At 40.8% G+C, this 27,973-nt stretch overlaps 1 protein-coding gene and 1 pseudogene across 4 annotated transcripts in view; one reads left to right on the plus strand and one right to left on the minus strand.

Moving 5' to 3' along the window:
• Positions 1–27,973, minus strand: part of nbeaa (neurobeachin a) — a 913,644-nt gene that overhangs the window by 402,234 nt on the left and 483,437 nt on the right. The window lies entirely within an intron of this gene.
• On the plus strand, positions 473–2,922 carry LOC140481040 (large ribosomal subunit protein eL8 pseudogene; annotated as a pseudogene).

A 27,973-nucleotide genomic window follows, 5' to 3' on the forward strand; every position in this document is an offset into this window, starting at 1 on the left:
TAACATAGGAAAGTGTGACATTATGCATGTTGTAGGAAATATCAAAAGGCAGATTGTTTAAATGAGAGAGACTCCAAAAAAGTGAAACACCGGAATCTGGGTGTTCTTGTGCATGTTACATGTAAAATAAGTATGCGGGTGCAGAAAGTAATTAAGGCCAGCAAATGAAGTTTTGGCCTTCATTGCTAGAGTATTGGCATTTAAAAATAACAAAATTTTATTACAACAGTGCATGGTGTTGGGGTGAGGCCACCCCTGCAGTACTGTGTACAGCCTTGATCCCTGCATTTAAGAAAAATAATACAAGCATTGGAGGCAGTTCAAAACAGATTCATCAATTTGACTCCTGGGATGAAGGGGTTCACTTATCAAGAATAACTAAATGGCTCAAGCCTTTATTCATTAAAGTTTAGTAGAATGAGAGATTATCTTTTTGAAACATAAAATAATCTGAGGGGCCCGGACACGGTAGATGTTGAGAGATATTTCTGTTGATGGGGGAGTCTCAAACGGGACAGGTACAGAATAAGGGGACACTTATTTAAAATTAAAGGAGAAGGAGTTTCATGTCTCAAAGGGTCACAAATATCTGGAACTCTCTATCCTAGTTGTGGAGACTATATAACTGAAAGTATTTAAAAAGGAGGTAATAAGATTCTGAAATTTTGAAGAGTTGAGGACTGAGGAACTGACCCAAGAGGAGTTGACGGTTGAGAAAGATTAGCCATTCTTTTACAGAATGGCAGGGTAGCCTTGTGGGCTGAATGGTTTTCTCCTGCTCCTATCTCTTATGTTCATATGACAATAGGAGTGAAACATGAAAGAAGAAGTTAAGCATACTATTGCATGTATTTAGGAATGATTCACAAAAAAAGAATAAAAGGAGTTATGAAGAAACCTCTGAAGCCCTCGAATGTTAATGCTCACTCAGTGTTATACAATTTCTTTAGATTAGATTAGTGTGGAATCAGGCCCTTCGGCCCAACAAGTCCACACCGACCCTCCGAAGAGCAACCCACCCAGACCCATTCCCCTACACCTAACACTACGGGCAATTTAGCATGGCCAATCCACCTAACCTGCACATTTTTGGACTGTGGGAGGAAACCGAAGCACCCGGAGGAAACCCACGCAGACACGGGGAGAATGTGCAAACTCCACACAGACGGTTACCCGAGGCAACAAAAATCAACTAAATATGAGCAACTTCTGAGGTTAAGTGATCTTACCAATTTGCACCCTTAAACTAACAAAAAAGTTAGTTAAGAAAAGTTCCAAATTGAATCTGAAGAATAAAACTGGGTGTTGATATATCATACACTACACACCTCCAGCTTATATGTACAACTTATTTCAAATGGTTGGAAATTTTATTGAAGCAAAACTTGAATGATTAGAAAATATTAGAATAAAAAAACTCTAGATTTAGAGCTAAAACTAAATTTGTAAACTTCTTTTCTTGCACAGAAGTTACTAGATACTGCAATATTTACAATAATTAAACTAATTGAAAGGAAAGAAAGTCAAGGGCAAGAAGGTGGCCCCACCCATTTCCACCAAAAGGAAACATGAGATGAAAAAAGTTGTGAGCCCTCAGTTCAACAACAGATCCAAAACCTTTGAGATTGGTCAGGACATCCAACCCAAGACAGACCTGACGAGTTTTGTGAAATAGTCTCAGTATCTGCAACTTCAGCATCAAAGCGTCATTCCGTACAAGCATCTGAAGGTGCCTCCAGCGATTAGTCAGTTCACTCAAATCTTGGAGAGGCAGACTGCCATTCAGCTCTTCAAATCAGCCTTTAATACAGGCCTGAAACAAAGCTAGAGAGAAAGCAGCTGCTGTTAGTCTGAGCCCATCTTAAGGCAACTGGGAAGGCAGACACTCCCACAAAGAGACTAGCAGTTCTCAAGCAGGGGTGAGCATGTCATCACTTAGGTGGAGTGTATGAAAGTTAGTGATTGTCGCACATAACCTTGATTGTATTGAGCTGGTTGTGTTTCTGCCAGCTGTCTGACAGAAGTTGGGAGCTCCTTGCGGCATTGTATTATGAAGTTAAAAGCACATGAGAGTGTGAAAGCTGGCAAACACCTGTGATGTCACAGAAAGTACTGGACAATTTGAAGATGTAACATTTTGGCTATAACTTAGATCCTGAGTTGTTTTCACAGCAGTTTGAATTTAACCAGTTTAAATTATGACCCAAGATATTAAAACCCAATTGAATTTGCATTTTATTATTTTGACAACATTGAGCCAATGAGATGATCCGATGCTTTGGGGTATAAAAAGCAGGCATTTTGGACAGTTAGCCAGAGAAAGAGCACCTTCTGCCATTGACAGACTGCTTGCAAACCCTCTCTTTAAAAGGTACCTTTATTGTATGAAACATCTTTGCAGCAGAAGACCGAAGACGACCCAGAGCTGCGATCTGGTTTTGAAACTGATTTGCTGTAAATTCAATAGAGGCTTTATCGCATCAGTACATTGTTATAGAGTGGGAGGTAGATAACAAATCTTTAAGAGAAAGAGAATTAGTGTGGTAAATAGTGGTTGGTCAATGTTCGCTTTTGGATTAAAGAATAAAATTGTTATGTTTTCTTCAAATAGTAGAATGTGGGTCGGTCTCGGTCACTTACATTTTAACAGATTATGAGGCGAGATGAGCTTTTCTGTGTGTTTCGTTTCATGAGCGATAGGGTTTACCCTGTGTCATAACAGTTGTCATTGGCAAAGTCAGGTTTGTGCATCTGGTGCACCAAAACACTGGCAACTGCCATGCCCTGGCTCAGATCAACCCTGAGGATAAGGGAACAGTGGCCAATGTAATTGAAGCCGTGTTGACAAACTAAAATAAGCGATTTGATGAGATTCATCATCATTCGGGTGGTGGCATTCTGTACTCCAAATCTATGGGCTAGATTGCAAAGGCTAAGGAACTGGCAACCTAACTATGTTGACTCAATGCCCACTTAGTTTGTTGTGCACATCAGGAACAGTAAAACTAATTATTTTAAAAAAATATAATGTTTACATGTTTTCTCCAATTTCATATTAAGTACATTAAATAAATTGCAGATATTTTAAGTGTAGCATATGAAAACCATATTTAAGTCATTGCAGCATTTCTACTTTCTCAGCAGCTGCTATGATAGCATATGGTAACTCAAATAATGAACGATACATCATGTGTTACTCTGCATTGATGAACTTACTTAGTTAGTAATTTTTCAACATAAATGTAGAATAAATTTTAAAATGTCTTGGAACCTTTCTCTTCATGCTCAATTTCAGCATTGTATATAGAAGTAACTACGATAAATCACATAAGTGTTGCAGCACACAAGGAGGCCATTCAGGCCATCATACCTGCACTGACTCATTACAGGAATATTATATGAAATCAATCTCATGTTTTTTCTCATACCCTTGCAGATTATTAAATAAACAAAATCATGAAAATGAAGTGCAAATAGATTAGATGTAAAGTTTTAGAGAACAATTATCAATTCCTGAAATTGGATTTGGAGATAACTGTACCATTCCTGTGCAAATTAACTACAAGTGGTTAAAAACATGTATATTATTAAATAATTGAGGGTATGGCATGGTGGCTCAGTGGTAAGCACTCTTACCTCATTGTGCCAGGGAACCAAGTTCGATTCTAACATCGGGCGACTGTCTGTACGAAGTTTGCAAGTTCTCTCAATGTCTGCTTGGGTTTTCGCCGGGCACTCTAGTTTCCTCCCAGTGTCCAAAGATGTGCAAGTTAGGTGGATTGGCCATGCTAAATTGCCCAGAGTGTTCAGAGATACGCAGGTTAGCTGCATTAGCCACAGGAAATGTAGAGTTACAGGGATAGGTTAGGGGATGCATCTGAGTGGGATGCTGTTTGGAGGGTCAGTATGGGCTTGTTGGACTTACTGGCCTGTTTCCACACTGTGGGGATTATATGATTCTATGAATTGGCAATTATATTTAAGACGTGTGATGGCATTCATTGAAACTACTATAAACCAGTGGTCTGAGGTTATGCAATTAGAATTTGCAGATCCAATATTAAATAAGCTTTTGATTTCACATCTGCTTTTGTTCCTCAAACTGGATAGAATAATTGGATCTCTCAAAAGGAGTTTTGGAGGTTCGAGGGAGAATTGTTTTGAATAAGAGGAGATTGGATATGATAGGAAATGACATAAATGCAACATAATAAGAAATCTTGGAATTCAGTTCTGCTTTTATTAAAAAAAACACAAAGCACTGTGGATTCTGGAAATCAGAAACAAAAACAAAAGCAGAAACAGCTGGAAAATCTGGAGAGCTGGAAATAGAAATAGCTGGATTTCTGACTGAGCATTAGTAGGCAGTGTTGGCAGGGATGACTGTGAAGAGTCCCTGTTCATGGTATGCAAAACTCTCCAATCTCCACTCAGCTGGATATGAACCATTGGAGCTATCACTGAGATGATGATGAAAGCTAGAGGTGCATCATTCAAATCAGTATTTATAAACATACCATGCACAGTCACTATAATAGTTAAGTAAATGGAGGAAACTAACTTTTTGCCTTGTAGGTTGCGGTGTGGCAAATTGTGAGAATGCCTACCACAGAGAAAATAGTTTCCAACTTGAGTCTCAAGCATGCCTCTTAAATGAATCTGTGTAGCTGTTCACACAGTGCATACTTTGGGTGCCAACCTTAAATAGGAAGACTGATCTGTGGCTTTACGATGCATTGCTGAGTTTCACTTAAGTTGGTCTGGAGCTAAATGATATGGTGCTGGCATGGAAGAATACTGATGACCAAATGACAGGCATGGAAGTAGGAACTCTATACCGGCAATTACAATTCATTGTCCTTACCTCCCAATCTGAGCCTTTTCTTGCCTTTCCATTGCCAAGTCCCTGCACAAGTGCATTTGGATTTTGGCAGGGTTCTCAGGGCCTTCAAAACTTAGAAAGAATACACTTAAAGTGTTGCATCAGCCTGGTAAAGAATATGTCAGGTATAGACATGAGAGAACGAATGAATCCTTAGAAGAGTACAAAGGCAGTACGAGTATACTTAAGTGAGAAATCAGGAGGGCAAAAAGAGGACATGGGATAGCATTGGCAAACAGGGCTAAGGAGAATCCAAAGGGATTTTATAAGTACAGTAAGGGCAAAAAGGTAAGTAGGGAGAGAATAGGGCCCCTCAAAAATCAGCAAGGCAATCCACGTGTGGAGCCACAGGAGATGGGAGAGATACTAAACGAGTATTTTGCATCAGTGTTTACTGTGGGAGGAGGACAAGAAAGATATAGAATATGGGGAAATATGAAAAATGTCCATATTATAGAGGTGGCGATGCTGGATGTTATGAAATGCATGCAAGTGGATAAATCCACAGGACCTGATCAGGTGCACCCCAGAACTCTGTGGGAAGCTAGGGAAATGATTACTGGGCCACTTGCTGAGATATTTGCATTATCACTACTCACAGGTGAAGTACTGGAAGACTGGAGGTTGGCTAACGTGGTGCCACTGTTTAAGAAAGGTGGTAAGGAAAAGCCAGGGAACTACAGACTGGTGAATCTGACATCGGTGGTGGACAAGATGTTGGAGGGAATCCTGACGGACAGAATTTACATGAATTTGGAAATGCAAAGACTGCTTAGGGATGGTCAGCATGGCTTTATGCATGGGAAATCATATCTCACAAACTTAACTGAGTTTTTTGAAGAAGTAACAAAAAGGATCGATGAAGGCAAAGTGGTAGATGTGATCTATTTGGAGTTCATTAAGGCATACAACAACGTTCCCCATGGGAGACTGGTTAGCAAAGTTAGGTCTCAGAATAAGGGGGTACTAGCCACTTGGATACAGAACTGGCTCAAAGGTAGAAGACAGAGGGAGGTGGTGGAGGGCTGTTTTCAGACTGGAAGCCTGTGACCAGTGCAGTGCCACAAAGATTGGTGCTGGCTCCACTGCTTTTTTTCATTTATATAAATGATTTGGATGTGAACATGAAAAGTAGAGTTAGTAAATTTGCACATGACACCAAACTTGGAGGTCTAGTGGACAGCGAAGGAAGTTACCTCAGAGTACAATGTGATCTTGATCAGATGGGCCAATGGGCTGAGGAGTGGCAGATGGAGTTTAATTTAGATACCTGCAAGGTGCTGCATTTTGGAAAAGCAAAAATCACAGCCTGACTTATACACTTAATGGTAAGGTCCTGGGGAGTGTTGCTGAATAAAGAGACCATCAATAGCAAATTCATAGTTCCTTGAAAGTAGAGTCGTAGTAGATAGGATAGTGAATAAGACATTTTGTATGCTTTCCTTTATTGGTCAGACCATTGAGAATAGGAGTTGGAAGTCATGTTGTGGCTGTACAGGACATTGGTTGGGCCAATTTTGGAATATTGTGTGCAATTCTGGTTTCCTTTGTATCAGGAGGATGTTGTGAAACTTTAAAGGATTCAAACAAAATTTACATGGATGTTGCCAGGATTGGAGGACTAAAGCTACTGGGAGAGGCTGAATAGGCTGGGGCTGTTTTCCCTGAAGCGTCAGAGGTCTTTTCCCTGGGGTTGGCGAGTCCAGAACTAGACGGCATAGGTTTAGAGTGAGAGGGGAAAGATATAAAAGGGACCAAAGGGATGATGTTTTCACACAGAAGGTGGTGCATGCATGGAATGAGCTGCCAGAGGAAGTGTTGGAGGTTGGTACAATTACAGCATTTAAAAGGCATCTGGATGGCTACATGAATAGGAAAGGTTTAGAGGGGTGTGGGCCAAGTGCTGGCAAATGGAACTAGATTAGGTTAGGATATCTGGTCGGCATAGACGAGTTGGATCGAAGGGTCTGTTTCCATGCTGTACATCTCTATGACTCTATAACCTGAACAGCTTTTTCTCCTCTGCTGAGTTCTCACAGGATGGACTATGCAGAAGCAGTAGAAAGCATATGACAAAGTTATTATGGTGCACACACAGCATGTTAAGTTTCTCTTCCTTATAATAGCAACCCAAATGTATTACTTAGCTCTACTACATGACAATATCCATTGAGGAGAGAGGCAATGGTCGGATGCATGACTACATTATAATATTGTGCAAAGAGAAAGTTCAGAAGATAACATTTGTGAGGTCACCACAACGTGAAACATCATGCTGAGAGGCATTCCTTGCAGCAACAATTGCAGCTAGGTTGATAATGGTCATCATTTTAGAAATGAAAACCTTCCACTTCAGTGCATAAAATTATTAGAGTTGATGATTTTAAAAACAATCGCCTGATCAGATACACAAAATACCGATTTGTTAGTCGTCATGTTCTCACTATTTCACCATTCGCTTGTCACTGAAACTACTGTTTATAATCAGCATTCATAATAAAAAATCTTTTGGACTGAAGGATAATTAGTATATTTATAGGCCCTGTTAAAATTGATTTAAAGTGCATGACATTACTCTTCCCACTGCTTCTTAGTTCTCTACAACATTCCAATGGAGTAGCATTATATTTCTTTTAAATGGTTCCACTCTAGGTAATTGTAATAAATGTCTGCAATCAAAGCAGGAACTATTTTAATTTGAGGAAGAAAAGGCAGAGTGAAGTTTTTAATCACAGACTGTGTACTTTTGTGACCTTTTAAAGATTGAAATACATAATAGCTCACCACCTGAGAGGGAGGAATCAAGGAAATTCAACAATGCAACAAAATGGACTAAGTATTTTAACAATAATTGCAAAGTTTTAACAACATCAGACATATTCATATTTTTGGAACATACAACCGGTTTGCATTTCCAACCAGACAACCTAACCCAACAGAAATTGTAGCATGGTACAGCCATCAAATATGCATCTGATTTCCAGTGATTGCACAAGAAATTGGAGCCTGAGAGAATTACGGAAATGACCATATGTGATTAGAATGGCTTTCATCTGCATTTTGTTAGGCCAGACATTGATTTCACTTTGGCCATGAACAGTGAAAGGCCAGCTGTAGCCTAGGGTGAAAGCAAACACTTCAAAATATTGAAGCAGCATTGTTGACTATCAGTAATCTATTCAATATTTCAACTTTTCCAAAAATTGTAAGAAAAACACCTAAGATCCACTGCAGCAGTAAACACTTCAAATATATTGTATAGCAAATCTTAAAAAAATTGTGTTAAGAACAGGGAGAGTGAGAAGAAAACAGGACTTCACAAAACAGGGGTTTCAACAAATATTAAACATACAATAGTCACCGACATTGGAATTGCTACTTTATAAAAAGGGAATGAAAATGACAGGAAAGAGAATGTGAGGCAAAACAAAATTTTAAAAAAGTAACTGCATCTACAAGAATGAGTCTTTGAATTCAAAGACCTTACTCTATCATGCAACCCATTAACATGCAAATTATGAACTGAAACTTAAAATAAAAACCTAGAACAAATGCTCAGAATCAGGAATTTTAAAATGATAAATAGCAATGTTCAAAATACACAGGGATGATGGGCAAATCCATCCCTGAAATTCCAAACTGTGCAAGAAATTTCAATCACTGGTAACAGTGCGAGAAAAGTCACTTTTGTATGTAGAATGCAGAGTGTATGAAGAGCTGCTTCTCCAATCCTAGGCTGGCTCTCTCCTTCATTTGATGGTAGACTCACCACTGAGCTTATTATCTGCAAATGCCAGAGCGAAGTGGCCTATAAGTGGAAAAGCAGCAAGCAGTTATGAATATAAGTGATGGCAGTGAGGGAGTAGCCAGGGTTTACACCTTTTGCTGGGGCAAGCCTTGGACCTTATGCCGTGGGCTATGCTTTTATTGGAGATCTGTGGATTTTGTGGGAATAGGGGTGGGAAGGCAGTGTCTGCCATGGAACAGATGACTATGTTATGTCTGGGTAGGGGATAAAAAGGCCACAAAAGGCCTGGTTAAAACCTTTTGCTTTGAGCAAAAGGATGGAAATGCATGAGCTGTGACCTCACCAGTCTGCAGAAGTTGTGTTTAGGATGATGGCAGAAGTAAGAGTCAGACATTTTGGAAAAAAAACTTAACAATTGTTTTATGCCAATTTAAATACCATGATGTTTAGAAAATTAATATTTTTCTTGAGTATCATTGCTTTAAGTTTAATGGAAGGTTGATCATTATTGAGGATATTGAATGCTGCTTCTTTGTAAGTTCAAATATCGCACACACCAACTCAAGTACAGAGACTGCATTACTAATAAATAAGTTGCAAGAATAAAATAGTAGACCTCAAAACCAAAATGTAGCCTCAGAAAATCAAAAATAGGCCCTAGAGAAATTTCAAAAGTGGTAAATAAAACTATGAATCAAGGAAAGTCTGTTCTGAAATACATTTGATTTACTTAGTTTTAAATTAAGAGGATTAATACACAGCCAACTGAAACATCAACAACAATGTACAATCAAAATACACTAAGTATTATCTCTCCGATTGAGAAGAATAATCAGAAGTACAATGCAACACGATGGCTCCATGCTTAGCACTGCTGCCGCACAGCGCCAGGGACCTGGGTTCAATTCCAGCCTCGGGCGAATGTCTGTGTGGAGTTTGCACATTCTCCCCATGTCTGTGTGGGTTTCCTCCAGGTGCTCCGGTTTCCTCCCACAATCCAAAGATGTGCAAGTTAGGTGAATTGACCAAACTAAATTGCCCATAGTATTCAGGGATGTCTAGGTTATGTGCATTAGTCAGGGGTAAATGTAGAGTAATTGGGCACAGGAATGGGTCTGGGTGGGTTATTCTTCGGAGGGTCGGTGTGGACTGGTTGGGCCAAAGGGCCGGTTTCCACACTGTAGGGTTTCTATAAAATAAAGTATCAGACTAGTTTTATTTAAGTCTGTAAGTTCAAAACAAAATGTTCCCACCAACAGGGAACATGTTAAATTTAAGGTTGTCCTTTCAAGAATAACCAATACTAAAATTCCTCATTTTAAGAATCAATAATTAAATCAAGATATTCTTTCTGTAGTTAATTTCAGTTACTTTTTGATAAACTTCAGAACAACATAATGGTTATATTACATGAGGCAGCTATTCAGCCCACTGTGTCTGTGCCCACTCTCCATTAGGGTAATTTACCTTCATACGAATATATCAACAGGAGTAGGCTATTCAGCCTCCCAAGTTTGCTCCATCATTTATTCAGATCATGGCTGATTGTAACCTCAAATCTGCATTTCCACCCACCCCGATAACTTTTCTTCCTCTTGCTTAACAAGAAACTACCTATCTTTTCCTTAAAAGTATTCAACGACTCTTCTTTCACCACCTTTTCAGAGAGAGACTTCTAAATCCTTATGACTGTCAGTAAGGGGAAAAAAAAATGTCAGTTCTTATTTTAAGATTACACAATCCTAAAATAAGGTTATAGTCCAACAAGTTTATTTGGAAGCACTGCTCCTTCATCAGGTGGTTGTTGAGTATAAGATCATAAGATCAGAATTATTACGATCTTATACTCCACAACTATCTGAAGGAGCAGTGCTCCAAAAGTTAGTGCTTCCCATTAAACCTGTTGGACTATAACCTGGTGTTGTGATTTTTAACTTTGTACCTCCCAGTCCAACATCGGCATTTCCAAATCATGTCTGCTTTTAAGAGACGACCCTGATTTTCATCAGTGATTCCTACTAATGCTAGATTCTCTCATAAGTAGTAATATCCTCCGCACATCTACCCTGTTTCAGACCTTCATGATTTTGTGTTTCAATCATGTCACACCGCTCCACTTACCCGCCTGCTCACTGTAATCCTTAATTCCTTTACTGGTCAAATATCTATCTTTGACTTAAAAACAGTAACTGAGGTAGACTTGGTGTGTTCTTCCACCCTCCTGTTTGTCTACTTTGGATGGCAGTCTTTTTTTTTGTCTCTAATGAGGTAATTTAAACTGATTCACTAGGCAGAGAATTACACAGATTCACGACCTTTTGGGCAAAGAAGCTCTTCCTCAACTCAGTCCTAAGTATGCTTCCCCCTTATTTTGAGGCTATGCTCCCTAGTTTGACTTTCACCCACCAACGGAAACAACCTCCCTGCTTCTATCTTATCTATTTCCTTCATAATTTTATATGTTTCTATTCAATCCCCCCTCATTCTTCTAAACTCCAATGGAGTATACTTCCAGTATACTCAAGATCTCCTCATAAGCCAACCCTCTCACTTCCAGAATCAATCTTGTGAACATCCTCTACACCCCTTACAAAGCCAGTGCATCCTTTCTTAATTAAGGAGACCAAAAATGTACACTGTACTCCAGGTGTGGCCTCATCAGCACCCTATACAGCTGCAGCATAACCTCCCTGTTTTAAACTCCATCCCTGCAGCAACAAAGGTCAATATTCCATTGGCTTCCTTAACTATCTTCTGCAGCTGCAAACCATTTTTTTGTGATTCATGCACAAGTACACCCAGGTCCCTCTGCACAGCAGCATTCTGCAGTTTTTCACTATTTAAATAGTAGCCAATTTTGCCGTTATTCCTACCAAAATGAATGACCTCACATTTACCAACATTGTACTCCATCTGCCAAACTGTTGTCCGCTCACTTTACCTATCTATATCCCTCTGCAGATTTTCCATGTCCTCTGCTCCTAGAATCTCCCATGAGGGGAAACATTCTCTCAGCATTTATCTGTCAAGCCCCATAAAATCCTATATGTTTCAATGAGATTACCTCTCATTCTTTTAAATTCCAATGAGTAGAGTCCTGACCTCATAACACAATCCTTCCATATTGGGAATGAACCCAGAAAATCTTCTTTGAACTGCCTCTAAAGAAAAGCGATCCTCCCGCAAATAAAGTACCAAAACTGGCCAAATTTTCCTTTCTTCTATACTCTATGCCTATACTAAAAAAGCTATGTGTCAAAGAAAACTGCCTATACCATAAAATCTCAACACCTGGTGATAACATGAATTTCCCAAACGAAGGACTACTCTCATTCCTAAACACCAAGACCAAGGTTCTGTATTTGAGTAATTTCTCTCATGTTATTTATATACACTTTTGGACACATGTCAGAAATATTTTTGTGGGTTCTTCCAGTGGTCTGTTGAAATCTTTAGTGGAAGATTAGTGGAAACACTAACATTAGATAAGACTTCCATTGCAGTTGTAGTTGGAAGGAGGAATGCTCTTCCTCCCTCTTCACACTTCTTCCATAGACATTCACCACAAGGTAAAAACATCAGCAAGCTCTTAAGACAATTTGATACACAAAGAATTAAATTTAATTTTCAGATTTGCAGTGTTTAGTTTATCTAATACAGCTCTTCAGATTCTAACATTTTACAAAATCAGCTGTAATGTTGTCTGCTCCACTTACTCTCTAATGGACATATACAATGCAAAGTAATTTTCACTTTGCTTTCTTTTGTTCACTTCATGTTATTACATATTGCTTATTGTCTTTTTAACATCCATTGTGTCTACATATTCCACTTTTTATGATTACACAAGCACTTTAAAATTGAAGAAGGTAATTTTGTAAACATCAAGAAAACTGATTTTACACATAATTAAAATGAAAGTTATAGAAATAGAATTAGTGGAGCTAAAATAAACAGTGAATATTAAATTTGATAGCTGTTAATTCCAGTTCAATGCTATAACAGTAAATTGATCATCTGGTAACCTTCCAGATTACTGGTTTAAACTCCAGTTCTAGTAGAAGGCCCAAAGTTTAGGTTGCCTTCAGGATGGGCCTGTCATGGTTCAGGAATAATTAATGGCATGAAATTGATGAAAATGTAAATGCAACAAAATGACTATTTTACTCAGCATCAACTTTGTCAGGTTTCAGCTGTACAATACGGTCATCAATGCATAAAAAAAGTAGCACACAAATGCAAGATTACGCCTCAGTTATCTGAAATCAATAGTTCAGTGCTTTGGGCTCAAAGATGAAGATGATTATGGGATATTATGATGCAGAGGGGATGAGAGGTTCATTCCATTGGCAAGTAATTACGCCAAACCAGATTGTTGCCATTCATCATGGCTGAAAGATGACACTCACTGTTAGTCAAGGGAAACAGCTATTCAAAAGCTTCTATCCAAATCAATACCTGTCACATTTTTCTTTGGCAAAAAGTAATTATACAATGGGAAACTTTGGAATCAATAAACAGTCAGGTTAAGTTAAGATCTACTTCACACATTGGAATGTGCAAACATGTCAGTGAGTTTCATAGTATTGAGCCAAATCAAAAATTCAAACTTTTCTCTCTGCTTTTATTTTAGTATATTTGTTACATTAATTCACACATTACTGTGTTTGATACACTATAAATCATGTTGTGCCCAGAATATGTGGTTGCAGAAACCAACTATATCATTACAATGAAAATAAGCAGAGTGTTATGGGGGCAAATGAAAACTTCCAAAAAAGGGAATTTAAATAATTACAAAACCAGGAAAAACCCTGAATCAAAAGCTGGCTGCAGGATCATGTTACATGTGCAAACAACAAATTCCAAGATAATATGCAATACAAATGATAGTCATCTTTGATAAATTGGTATATAATGAACATTAGTCATCAAAATAGCGCTTGGTCTAAATAAATAAAAGGCTTTGCAATTTCGTTTATGGATCACATAGCAATAGTATCTTGGTTTCTATGACACACACACATTAATCTAAATCTCACACAGAAGAAGCATTTCCTGATGTCTATGCTTAGTCCTATAACCCAATCTAATAGGTCAACAAAGGTTAAAGGGCAACAAAAATCACTACTCTGGTGGAAAAAAAATGACATCCAATTTTCAAGCTGATTTATCAGTGCAAAGCTCAAATTGATAGTTTGCCCATTACTCTGTAGCAACCTGTCTAGAAAAGCTGTTACAAAGCCTTTAGTTTTGATTTAGCAGTATCGATCAATACAAAGCCATACTGTTTCAATTTTACAAACATCGATTTTCTGATACCACCTCAATACTAGAACATAAATCATTGAGACTGCTTGGATATTTGATTCATTAACAATTTCATAAACTCTATATATTTTATGATTATTTCATGGAACAATATAAATGGATAAAACAAACTATATAAGCATTCATTATTGAAGTATAGCAAATCTCATGATCTTTATTTTGTGCATATTCATGTAGAAAGCACAGTTCTCAGAAAAAAAAATCAAAATAAGAAAAGCATGTTATGGGAAACTTCATTTCTGAGATTAAAAATGTCTAATGGGAATGAAGTAGAAAATGATTGGTCTTGAAAAATAACCCAATTCACACTGATATGATTTGAAACTATGTTTCCTCCATGATATTTTGTCAAGAACAGATTCCTGTTGTGCAAACGTACAAGTAAAATTATAATAATCAAATATATAAATAATCTATATTTCAGTATATGGTATACTTTACACTGTTGTTTGAAATCAAATATTCTGTTTGCCAGAGTTGATTCAGTTTACAGATCACAACCAGCCAGACAATGACCATCGGCAACTAGAAAGAATCAAACCATCTGAATCATACATTCAATTACATCACAATCACTAATTCTCGATCAATACCTTGAGGTTACAAATGACCAGAAACTGAACATGACAAGCCATATAAATACGGTGTCAACAACAGCAAGTCAGAGACTAAGAATTTTATGATGAGCAACTCACTTACTGTCTTCCCGCCTACAAGTTATAAGTCAGGAATGTGATGGAATACTCTCCACCTGCCTGGATGAGTGCTGCTCCAACACTCATGAAACAGGATACCATCCAGTATAAAGCAGCCCGCTTTATCAGCACTTCATCTATCAACTAAAACATTCCCACCCTCGTTCACCGATACAAAGTGGCAGCAATTCAGCAACATCTCTAGTTTGATTTGACAACATGATGACGCTATGGTAACTTCACTGGACTTGCAATCCAGGGCTCCAGTCCAAATTTTAGGGGAATTGGTTTAAATCCCACCATGTTAGATGCTTAAGTTTGAATTCAATAGAGTCCAGAATTAAAATGTAACCTTTATCAATTGTAAACACTCATCTGGTTCACTAATGCCTTTGGGCAAAGGAAATCTATTGTCCTTACTTAGTCTGAACTACATGTTCAGAAGCCACAAACCACCAGGATAGAGTCCAAAAGGTTTATTTGAAATCACAAGCTTTCAGAGCAGTACTCCTTTGTCAGGTGAAAAGCAGGTTTTCCCATCAAAGCCTACACATGACTGCAGACCCACAGCAATGTATCGCAGGAAACTCAGTGGTACCAACCCTGGTACAAAGTCAATAGAAATGAATTAAATGGAACAGACTACCTGGTATCAACATTCAAAATGGAAATGGAACCTGAAACAACAGCAAATCCAGCCTTATTGACCCTTCAACATCTGGGAGATTGTGCCAACACTGGGATAGCTATCACAGATACTCGTCAAAGCAACTGCTTGACATAGTCAGACTGTCAGAAGCTGACTAGGCAGACAATACCCCAAACACAACTGTCACCATCCCTGGGTATATCCTGCTCCATAGTAGTACAATGGTATACAGCCAGGAAGGATTTGGTCTAACTGTCCTCTACATTCACTTCGGACCCAAAGAAGTCTCATGGGATCAGGTCAAACATGGACAAGGAAACATCATGTTGATTACCACCTATCACCCACCCCCTTAACTAATGAATCAACACACCTCCATCACTTGAAGGATGCACCGAGGGCACAGAGTACGCTGGATAAGGGATTTCAATGTCCACCGCAAGAATAGCTCGAAATCATTATTCCTGACAGAGCTGGCTGTGTTTTAAAGGGCACGGTTGCTAAACTAGGTCTGCAGCGTGTTGTAAGGGGGAACAAACAAGAGGGAATACCTTACTTCACGTTGACCAATCTGCCTGAACAGATGTGTCTGCCCATGACATGTCTTACTGAGTCATTGTGCAGACAAAGTCCATCCTCACATTGTAGATATGTTCTTCTCATGTTTATCACTGTGCTAAATGTGACTGACTTCAAATAGATCTATCAATTCAACTGGGTATCCATGAGGCGCTGTGGTCCAACAGCAGCAGAATAGTATTCAACAACATGCTGTTACCTTTTGGCCTGGCATATGCTTCACTCTACCATTATGATCAAACCAGGAGATCAACCCTGGTTCATTGAGCAGTGCAGTCGAGATCATGCTGGATACACCAGAAGGTGTCAACCACCCCATGCAGATGTGAAGAATGTCTTAGATGGGATTTACACTGCCACAAACACTCTATAGACAAAATTCCCCAAGGCCCTATTCATTGTGGTTGGTGACTTCAACCAAGTAAACCTCAAGAGAGTACCACCAACACATCTCCTGCCGCACCAGAGGGCCGACCATTCTGGATGACTAATACCCAACCATCAAAAGTGCCTACTACTTCATTTCCCCACCCACACTTCAGAAAATCAGATCACACTGCTGTGTTCCTCCTCCTAGCTTACAAGCAGAAGCTAAAATTGGAAGACCTTTCACAAAAGGAAGTACAATGCTGGTCAGAGACTGTGGAAGACTATCTCCGGGACTGCTTGGAATCAGTGGATTAGACTGTATTCAAGTACTCAGCAGAAAGCAGAGATTGTCACGGACTTTGTTAGCAAATGCATTGTGGACTGTGTACCACAGAAGTCAATCTGAGTGCTTGCGAACCGTAAACCTTGGATAAACCAGGAAATCCACCCCCTACTGAAGACCAGACGTGCAGCATTCAATTTGGATGATGCAGACCAATACAGGAAATCCAGATATGACCTCCACAAAGCCATTAGGAATGACAAGAGGCAGTACCGGACCAAGTTAGAGATCAAAAACAACCAAACAGACTCATGCCACCTATGGCAAGGCCTAAACAATGTTACGGGATACAAAATGAAGCAGAGTAAGATAGCGGGCAAAGACTCATAGCTCCCTGATGCGCTCAATGCTTTCTACGCTCAGTGTGAGCAGAATACCAGTGATGCGGTAATGCCTGCCCTGTCAGCCCCAGACACACTGTTCCCTTGGTCACTGCTGCAGATGTCAGATTGGTCTTCCTGGGAGTCAACCCAAGGAAAGCAACGGGTCCGGACTGTGACCCTGGCCGAGCACTCAGATCCTATGTGGACCAACTGGTGGAGGTATTCACTGACATCATCACCATCTCCCTCCTAAAGTCAAAGTCCCCACTGCTTCAAGAAGACCGCCATCATCCCCATACCTAAGAAAGCATGTGCAATGTACCTTAATGACTCCTACCTCGTGGCTCTGACCTCAATAATCATGAAGTGCTTCGATAGGCTGGTCATAGCCCACTAGGCGAAAGTGAGTACTGCAGATGCTGGAGATCAGAGTCAAGATTAGAGTGGTGCTGGAAAAACACAGCAAGTCAGGCAGCATCTGAGGAACAGGAAAATCTACGTTTTGGGCAAAAGCCCTTTCCTGATGGAACATCATTGCCCACATCAATTCCAGGCTCCCAGCCTGCATAGGTCTCCTACAATTTGCCTACTGATGTAACAGGTCCACAGCGGAATGCCATATTCCTAGCCCTGCATGCATCCATGGAACGTTTGGACAACAAGGACAGCTATGTAAATCTCCTGCTCATTGACTACAGCTCTGTTTTCAACACCATAATCCCCTCTAGGTTTATCTCAAAACTCTGAGATCATGGTCTCAGCTCCGCCCTCTGTAACTGAATCCTTCGCTTTCTGACCCACCAATATGCAATCAGTGAGGATAGGTAACTGCACCTCCTCCACAATAACACTCAACACTGGAGATTCCAAGGATGTGTTCTCAGCTCTACACTGTACTCCCTCTAACCCCATGACTCTAATGCCAAATTCTGAACAAATGCCACTACAGGTTCACTGATGTAGGATGGATATCTAACAATATCTAACAATATCTAACAATCACAATGCAGAAGGGAGACGGAGGGCTTGTGACATGGTGTAATGAGAACAACCTCTCTCTCAACGTCAGCAAAACTAAAGAATTGATCTTTGACTTCAGAAAGGAAGCAGGAGAACACATGCCCATCTACATCAACGGAACTGAACTAGAGAGGGTGGAGAGCATCAAGTTTCCAGAGTGACAATAACCAACCACCTGTCTTTGACTTGCCACATGGATGCAACAGTGAAGGAGGCACAAAAATGCTTCTTCTTCCTCAGGCAGCTCAGGAAATTGTTATGTCCAAAAGAACCATCACCAACTTCTACACTTGCACCATTAAAAGCATATTGTCGGGGGTCATAACAGCCTGGTATAGCAACTGCTCTGCCCAGGACCGTAAGAAACTACAGATGCTGGTTTGCACAACCCAGGCTATCATGGAAGCCAATCTTCTATCCATGGACTTCATTTACATGGTTTGCTGCTGTGGAAAGGCTGACAACATCACCAAAGACCCACTGCAATGAGTTAATGCTCTCCTACAACCTCTGCTGTCAGGCAGAAGATATAGATGTCTGAACACATGCACCAGCAGGAACAGCTTCTTCCCAGCCATTATTAGACTGATGAAGGGACTCTCTAGCCTCAAATAATGCTGATCTTGCTGACGTTGATATTGCCTTTGCAGTATGATCTGTATGCCTCTGTCTAAGTCATCCTTGCTTACTATGATCTGCCTGTACTGCTCGTAAACAAAGCTTTTCACTGAACTTCGGTACACGTGATAATAAATCAATCAAACAATCATGGTGAAAGCTGCAGACATTCCAACAGAAAGTCTCACATCTATTGCCCTGATCCTTACGAAGCATCTTTAACTCCTTGTGTGCAGAGTCCAGACAATTGACTTGAAAACCCCTAGCCTCATCTTTATATCCCTTTCATATAACTTGAATAATCTTCTCAACTACACAACCATGTTTGAATTGTCCTTTCCTCAAACTTCTTTTCTTCAAATTACGGCTTGTTCCCTGCTGCAATGTTATAGGATGATCCTTCAGCATTTTTGCCTGCTCTCAGGAATTATTCTGCCAAAAGATATTGCTGTATCCATCCTTTCTTAAAAACTAACTTTGTTAACATCATTTATGATCATACCTGTAAGCTCTGCACTTGAAGATATTCGTCAATGAAGGAAAATGATAAAGTTTCTTATGATAAACCTTCACCTATTTTTCCATAATAAACCACTGCAACTTAGTTGAGAATAACAATGTAAATTTATTCCTCCACATCCCTTTCATTAATGTATGTGCTTCCAATTCACTTTTACCATATAATGTGTATATTTCTCTGATTATATACCACTGATATTAAAATGCATTATGTTGACATGATGGGTCGTTATTTTATATTTCATAAGTCCACACACAATGACAGGACCCTGAGCATTTTCTATCTCAGAGAAGTAACCCATAAAAGTAGCTGAATAGTGGATCATTCCATAAACATCAAATTCAAACTGAAGTCTCCAACATGATGGTTATTTCACAAATGCCTTGATGTTGCTGTCCTCCTAAAACCCTCTTCCTTGTACCTTCCGTCCTACAAATGTGAAGTTGATGGCCTTAAGGAAGTGACCTGCGAAATAACGGATGCATTGGTGATCATCTTTTAAATTCCTATCAACTCTAGAATGTAGTTTACTTGGACTTCTAGAAGATTTTCAGTAAGGTCTCACATAAGAGGTTAGAATGTATAATTAAAGTACAGGAGATTTGGGGCAGTGTCTTGAAATGGACAGAGAACTGGTTAGTTGACAAGAAACAAAGAGTAAGAATAAATGGGTAATATTCTGAATGGCAGGCAGTGACTTGTGGGGTGTCACAGGGATCAGTGCTTGGTCCCTAGCTATTCACAAGATACGTTAACGATTTAAATGAGGAAACCAAACGTAATATCTCCAAGTTTGCAGATGACACAAAGCTGGGTGGGAGACTGTGCTGTGAGAAGAATGCAAAGATGCTGGATTGTTAGCCCTCTAACACATCTTATCAATGTCCTGCACCTCTGCCCTCGAGTCCCACCCCTCCAACCGCAACAATGACAGAACCCATCCCTGTCCTCACCTTCCACCTCACCAACCTCTGCATAAATCACATCATCCGCCGACATTTCCGCCACCTCCAAACAGACCCCACCACCAGAGATATATTTCCCTCCCCACCCCTATCCACTTTCTGCGAAGACCGTTCCCTCCATGACTACCTGGTCAGGTCCACACCGCTCAACAACCCAACGTCCCATCCTGGCCCCTTCCCCTGCCACTACAGGAATTGCAAAACCTGCACCCACACTTGCCCCCACCTCACCTCCATCAAAGGCCCCAAAGGAGCCTTCCACATCCATTAAAGTTTTACCTGCACTTCCACACATCATTTATTGTATCTGTTGCTTGCGATACGGTCTGCTTTATATTGGGGAGACTGGACGCCTTCTCGCAGAGCGCCTCAGGGAACATGTCTAGGACACCCGCACTAATCAACCCCAACGCCCTATGGCCGAACATTTCAACACTCCCTCCCACTCTGCTGAGCACGTGCAGGTCCTGGGCCTCCTCCACTGCCACTCCCTCACCACCCAACGCCTGGAAGAACGCCTCCTCTTCCACTTCAACCCCATGGCATCAATGTGGAATTCAGCAGTTTCCTCATTTCCCTTCCCACCCCCCCACCTCCTTACCCCAGTTCCAACCTTCCAGCTCAGCACCAACCTCATGACCTGTCCCACCTGTCAATCTTCCTTCCCACCCCTCTGCTCCGCCCTCCATTCCAACCTATCACCTTCACCCCCTCCTCCATCTATCTATTGGGCTCTCAGCTACTTTCTCCCCAGTCCCACCCCCTCCCACTTATCTCTCCACCCCCGAGGCTCCCAGCCTCATTCCTGATGAAGGGCTTTTGCCCGAAGTGTCAATTTTTCCAGCTCCTCGGCTGCTGCCTGGCCTGCTGTGAATTTTCAGCACCACTCTACTCTTGACTTTAATGTCCAGAATCTGCAGTACCCACTTCTGCCTGGATTGTGATTTGGACAAGTTGATTGAGTGGACAATGAGATATTGCAAGATGCAATATAATGTGGACAAATGTGAGGTTAGCTAATTTACAATAAAAATGCAATGAGACCTGGGTGTCCTTGTATGCCAGTTGCTGAAGCATACAGGTTTAACAGGCAATAAAGAAGGCAAATTGTATGTTGGCATTCATAGTGAGAAGGTTTGATTAAGCAGCAAGGATGGCTTGCTGCAATTCTGCAGTGCCTTGGAGAAAGCGAGTGTGTATATTGGTCTTCTTATCTGAGAAAGGGTGATCTAGTTCAAAGATCAGCAAGGCAGCCTTTGTGTGGAGCCACAGAAAATGGGGGAGATACTAAATGAGTATTTTGCATCAGGATTTACTGTGGAAAAGGATATGGAAGATATAGACTGTAGGGAAATAGATGGTGACATCTTGCAAAATGTACATATTACAGAGGAGGAAGTGCTGGATGTCTTGAAACGCATAAAAATGGATAAATCCTCAGGACCTGATCAGGTGTACCCTAGAACTCTGTGGGAAGCTAGAGAAGTGATTGCGGGGCCTCTTGCTGAGATAGTAGTATTGATAGTCATAGGTGAGGTCCCGGAAGACTGGAAGTTGGCTAACATGGTGCCACTCTTTAAGAAGGGTGGTAAGGACAAACCAGGGAAATATAGACCAGTGAGCCTGACGTCGGTGGTGGGCTAGTTGTTGGAAGGAATTCTGAGGGACAGGATGTACATGTATTGGAAAGGCAAAGACTGATGAGGGATAGTCAACATGGCTTTGTGCGTGGGAAGTCATGCCTCACAAACTTGATTGAGTTTTTTGAGTAAGTAACAAAGAGGATTAATGAGGGCAAAGTGGTAGATGTGATCTATATGGACTTCAGTAAGGCATTTGACAAGGTTCCCCATGGGAGACTGATTAGCAAGGTTAGATCTCAAGGAATACAGGGAGAACTAGCCATTTGGATATAGAAGTGGCTCAAAGGTAGAAGACAGAGGGTGGTGGTAGAGGTTGTTTTTCAGAGGAGTGCCACAAGGATCGGTGCTGGGTCCTCTACTTTTTGTCATCTACATAAATGATTTGGATGTGAACCTAAGAGGTACAGTTAGTAAGTGTGCAGATGACACCAAAATTGGAGGTGAAGTCGACAGTGAAGAGGGTTACCTCAGATTACAACAGGATCTGGAGCAGATGGGCCAATGGGCTGATAAGTGGCAGATGGAGTTTAATTCAGATAAATGCGAGGTGCTACATTTTGGGAAAGCAAATCTTAGCAGGACTTATATACTTACTGGTAAGGTCCTAGGGAGTGTGGCTGAACAAAAAGACCTTGGAGTGCAGGTTCATAGCTCCTTGAAAGTGGAGTCGCAGGTAGATAGGATAGTGAAGGCAGCATTTGGTATGCTTTCCTTTATTTGTCAGAGTATTGAGTACAGGAGTTGGGTGGTCATGTTGTGGCTGTACAGGACATTGGTTAGGCCACTGTTGGAATATTGAGTGTAGTTCTGGTCTCCTCCTTATCGGAAAGAGGTTGTGAAACTTGAAAGGGTTCAGAAAAGATTTACAAGGATCTTGCCAGGGTTGGAGGATTTGAGCTATAGGGAGGCGTTGAACAGGCTGGGGCTGTTTTCCCTGGAGCGTCGGAGGCTGAGAGGTAACCTTATAGAAGTCTACAAAATTATGAGGGGCATGGTTCGGGTAAATAGGTAAAGTCTTTTCCCTGGGGTCGGGGAATCCAGAACTAGAGGGCATAGGTTTAGGGTGAGAGGGGAAAGATATAAAAGAGACGTATGGGGCAACTTTTTCACACAGAAGGTGATACAGGTATGGAATGAGCTGCCAGAGGAAGTGGTGGAGGCTGATACAATTGCAACATTTCAGAGGCATTTGGATGGGTATATGAATAGGAAAGGTTTGGAGGGATATGGACCAGGTGCTGGCAGATGGGGCTGGATTGGGTTGGGATATCTGGTCGGAATGGACAGGTTGGACCGAAGAGTCTGTTTCCATGCTGTACATCTCTATAACTCTATGGCTATCAAGGGGATGCAACAAAAGTTTACAAGACTAATTCCTGGGATGGTGGGAGTGACTTCTGAAGAGAGACTGGATTGGTTAGGACTATATTCACTAGAGTTTAGAAAAATTAGTAGTGAAATTTAATTGAAACCTATAAAATTCTGATAGGACTCATCAGGGTAAATGCAGATAGTTGATCCCAATGACTGGGGAATCCAGATTCAGGGGCTACACTCTAAAAATATGGTGTAGGTCACATAGAACTGAGATGAGGAGAAATTATTCACCCAGAGAGTGGTGAGATTGTAGAATTTTCTGCCACAGAAAGTGGTTGATGCTAAGATATCAGAGGTTGTCAAGAATTGTTAGATATAGTTCTGAAGGCTATACATATCAAACGGTACACAGAGAAAATGCGAACAAGGTACTGAGTTGGATGACCATCCGTGATCATACTGAATGGCACAGCAGGCTCGAAGGGCTGAATGGCCTACTCCTGTTCCTAATTTCTATGTTTTTGTCATGAAGATAGAGATAATTAGATGTTGTTGACATGTCCCTCCCTTTCATGAACTCTTTGGATCAAAATTTCTTTTAATTCTCTTTCCAAATCTAGCCCCGAACTCTCATCCTCTAATTTGTCACTGGTCTCTCTTATGCCCTCTCTGAGTTCATTTTGATCATGAGACCCACTTCCCCTTCCTGATAATCTACTCATAAAGATCCCTTTCTGCCCCCATTTTATTGATGTGAACAGATCCATCACTTCAGGCTTTGTTCCCCACTCCATTAAATCTGTCATCACCATGTATTAAAAAGATCCCACCATCCTTTCAACAAATAACCTATCTCTAACCTTACTTTGCCCACAAAAGCCCTTGAATATGTTATCGCTTCTTAAATCTACACCCAACTTTTACAAAACCTCTTCCTTAAATTTCTTAAACCATTTCCTACCAGGTGCCAGGATCCAGGTTTCTCAGAGAGGGTGCGGAATGTTCTCAAAGGGGAGAGGGACCAGGAGGAGCTCATTGTACACACTGGAGCCAATGACATAAGAAGGGAAAAGGATGAGAATCTGAAGGGAGAATATAGAAAGTTAGGCAGAAATTTCAAAAGGAGGTCTTCGACGATTGTAATATCTGGATTATTCCCAGTGCTATGAGCTAGCGAGGGTAGGAATAAGAGGATAGAGCAGATGAAGGCATGGCTGAGGAGCTGGTGTACGGGGAAGGATTCACATTGTTGGATCATTGGAATCTCTTCTGGGGTAGAAGTGACCTGTATAAGAAAGAAAGATGGATGGAACCTAAATCGGAAGGGGACTAATATACTGGTAGGGAGAGCTGCTCGAGAGGATTTAAGGTGGGGGAAGGGACCCAGGGAAATAATGAGGAAAAAGATCAATCGGAGACTGGTACAGTTGAGAAGTACAGGGCAGGCAGGGAAAAAGCAGAGAACAAGGTAGGACGGATAAATTAGACTTATTTCAATGCAAGCGTCCTAACAGGGAAGGCAGATGAACTCAGGGCATGGTTAGGAACATGGGATTGGGATATCATAGCAATTACAGAAACATGGTTCAGGGACGGACAGGACTGGCAGCTGAATGTTCCAGGATACAAATGTTACAGGCAGGACAGAAAGGGAGGCAAGAGAGAAGGGGGAGCAGCGTTGTTATTAAGGGAATAGCTTTAAAGCTGTACTGAGGGTGAATATTCCCGGAAATACGTCCAAGGAAATTATTTGGGTGGAACTGAGAAATAAGAAAGGGATGATCACTTTATTGAGATTGTAATATCAACCCCCTAATAGTCAACGGGAAATTGAGTAAAGAATTTTTAAGGAAATTTCAATAATCTGTAAGCATAACAGGATGGTTATGGTCGGGGATTTTAAGATTCCAAACAATAGACTGGGAGTGCCATAGTGTTAAGGTTTTAAATGGAGAGGAATTTGTTCAGTGTGTATAAGAAAATTTTCTGAATCAGTATGTAGACGTACCACTAGAGAAGGTGTAAAACTTGACATACTCTTGGGAAATAGGGCAGGGCAGGTGACTGAGGTGTCAGTGGGGGAGCACTTTGGGGCCAGCGACCATAATTCTATTAGTTTTAAAATAGTGATGGAAACGGATAGAGCAGATCGAAAAGTTGAAGTTCTAAGTTGGAAGAAGGCTAATTTTGATAGTATTAGGCAAGAAGTTTCAAAAGTTGATTGGTGGCAGATGTGCGCCAGTAAAGGGATGTCTGGAAAATGAGAAGCCTTCATAAATGAGATAACAAGAATCCAGAGATAGTATATTCCTGCTAGGATGAAAGGAAACTCTGATAGTGGAGGGAATGCTGGATGACTAGACAAATTGAGGTTTTGATTAAGAAAAAAAAAGGAAGCATATGTCAAGTAGAGACAGGATAGATCGAGTGAATCCTTAGAAGAGTATAAAGGCAGTAGAAGTATATTTAAGAGGGAAATCTGGAGGGCAGAAAGGGGATATGAGATAGATTTGGCAAACAGAGTCGAGGAGAATCCAAAGGGTTTTTACAAATACATGAAGGACAAAATAATAACTAAGGAAAGAATAGGGCCCCTCAAAGATCTGGAAGACAGCCTTTGTGTGGAGTCACAGGGGATGGGGAAGATACTAAACAAGTATTTGCATCAGTGTTTACTGTGGAGGAGGATATGGAAGATAAAGAATGTAGGGAACGGATAGTGACATTTTGAAAAATGTCCAGATTACAGAGAAGGAAGTGCTGGATGTCTTGAAATGCATAAAGGTGGATAAATCCCCAAGACCTGATTAGGTGTACCCTAGAACTCTGTGGGAAGCTAGAGAAGTTATTGCTGGACCCCTTGCCTGAGATATTTGCACCATCGATGGTCACAGGTGAGGTGCGGGAAGCTTGAGGTTAGCTAACATGGTACCGATATTTAAGGAGGGTGGTAAGGACAAGCCAGGGAACTATAGACTGGTGAGTCTGACATCAGTGGTGGACACATTGTTGGAGGGAATCTTGAGGGATAGGCTTCACATGCATTTGGAAAGGCAAGGACTAATTAGGAATAGTCAACTTGGCTTTGTGCGTGGGAAATCATGTCTCATAAACTTGATTGAGTTTTTTGAAGAAGTAACAAAGAGGATTGATGAGGGCAGACATGATCCATGTGGACTTCAGTAAGGCATTCGACAAGGTTTCCCATGGGAGACTGCTGAGCAAGTTTAGATCTCATGGAATACAGGGAGAACTAGTAATTTGGATACAGAACTGTTTCGAAGGTAGAAGACAGATGGTGGTGGAGGGTTGTTTTTCATACTGGAGGCCTGTGACCAGTGGAGTGCCACAAGGATTAGTGCTAGATCCACTACTTTTCATCATTTATATAAATAATTTGGATGTGAGCATAAAAGGTATAGTTAGTAAGTTTACAGATGACACCAAAATTGGAGGTGTAGTGGACAGCGAAGAGGGTTACCTCAGATTACAACAAGATCTTGATCAGATGGACCAACGAGCTGAGGAGTGGCAGATGGAGTTTAATTTAGATATACACGAGGTGCTGCATTTTAGAGAAGCAAATCAGAGCAGGACTTACACACTTAATGGTCAGGTCCTGGGGAATGTTGCTGAACAAAGAAACCTTGGAATGCAGGCTCATAGCTCCTCGAAAATAGAGTTGCAGGTAGATAGGAGAGTGAAGGCAGTATTTGGTATGCTTACCTTTATTGGTCAGAATATTGGGCATATGAGTTAGGAGGTCATGTTATGGCTATACAGGACATTGGTTAGGCCACTTTTGGAATATTGCATGCAATTCTGGTTTCATGTTGTGAAACATGAGAGGTTTCAGAAAAAATTTACAAGGACGTTGCCAGGATTAGAGGATTTCAGCTGTAGGGAGAGGTTGAGAAGGCTGGGGCTGTTTTCCTTGGAGCGTCAGAGGCTGAGGGGTGACGTTATAGAGGTTTATAAAATCATGAGGGGCATAGTTAGGATAAAAAGACAAGATCTTTTCCCTGGGGTGAGAGTCCAGAACTGGAGGGCATAGCTTTCGGGTGAGAGAGGAAAGATATCAAAGAGACCTAAAGGCAATGTTTTCACACAGAACGTGGGACGTGCATGGAATGAGCTGCCAGAGGAAGCGGTGGAGGCTCGTATAATTGCAGCATTTAAAAAGTATTTGGATGGGTATATGAATAGGAAGGGATATGGGCCGGATGCTGGCAAAAGGGACTCGTTTAGGGTGGGATATCTGGTCAGCATGGATGAATTGGACCGAAGGGTCTGTTTCCGTGCTGTACATCTCTATGACTCTGACACCTATTACAAAACTGAAAGAAGCTATTTTCAAACTCACCAACAGCATTCTGTATGAACTTTTCCTTTTCATTTTTCTAAAATATGTACAGCCATTCACACACATGACTGAACCATCTGCCTTCAATTCTCTCTATTGTTGTCCTGCTGAGTGGTACTGCTGTTGTGCAGTTCCCCACCTTATCTATCTAAATTATAGCCAGAAAATCATTGCCATAGCTTCTTTTCCCATGTGCCCACACTGTTACCTCTGGTTGCCTCATTAATTTACAGTTTGCGCCTCACATTTTTCATATATATTGTGTACCCTCAGTGCCATCATCTGAAGGCACATGTACACTAATACCACCCTGCTTTACATCATCAGCACCTCTCCCAACTCCTCTACTGTTGCTAAATTAATACGCTGTATGTCTAACATTCAGTACTGAACGAGCAGAAATTTCCTCCATTTTTTCTTGGGAAGATTGAAGCCATTGTTTTGGTCCAGATTCCAAATTTTATTCTTTAGCTACTTACTTCAACCTTATCCCTGGCAAAACTGCCCATTTACAATCTTGGTGCTTCAACTGAACCCAAGGATCACTATTCACACCTTAGTAACATTGAACATCATCCCAGTCTCAATTCATCTGCACCTGAAACTCC

Source organism: Chiloscyllium punctatum, chromosome 9, assembly GCF_047496795.1.
Source record: "Chiloscyllium punctatum isolate Juve2018m chromosome 9, sChiPun1.3, whole genome shotgun sequence".
Classification (NCBI taxonomy): Eukaryota; Metazoa; Chordata; class Chondrichthyes; order Orectolobiformes; family Hemiscylliidae; genus Chiloscyllium; species Chiloscyllium punctatum.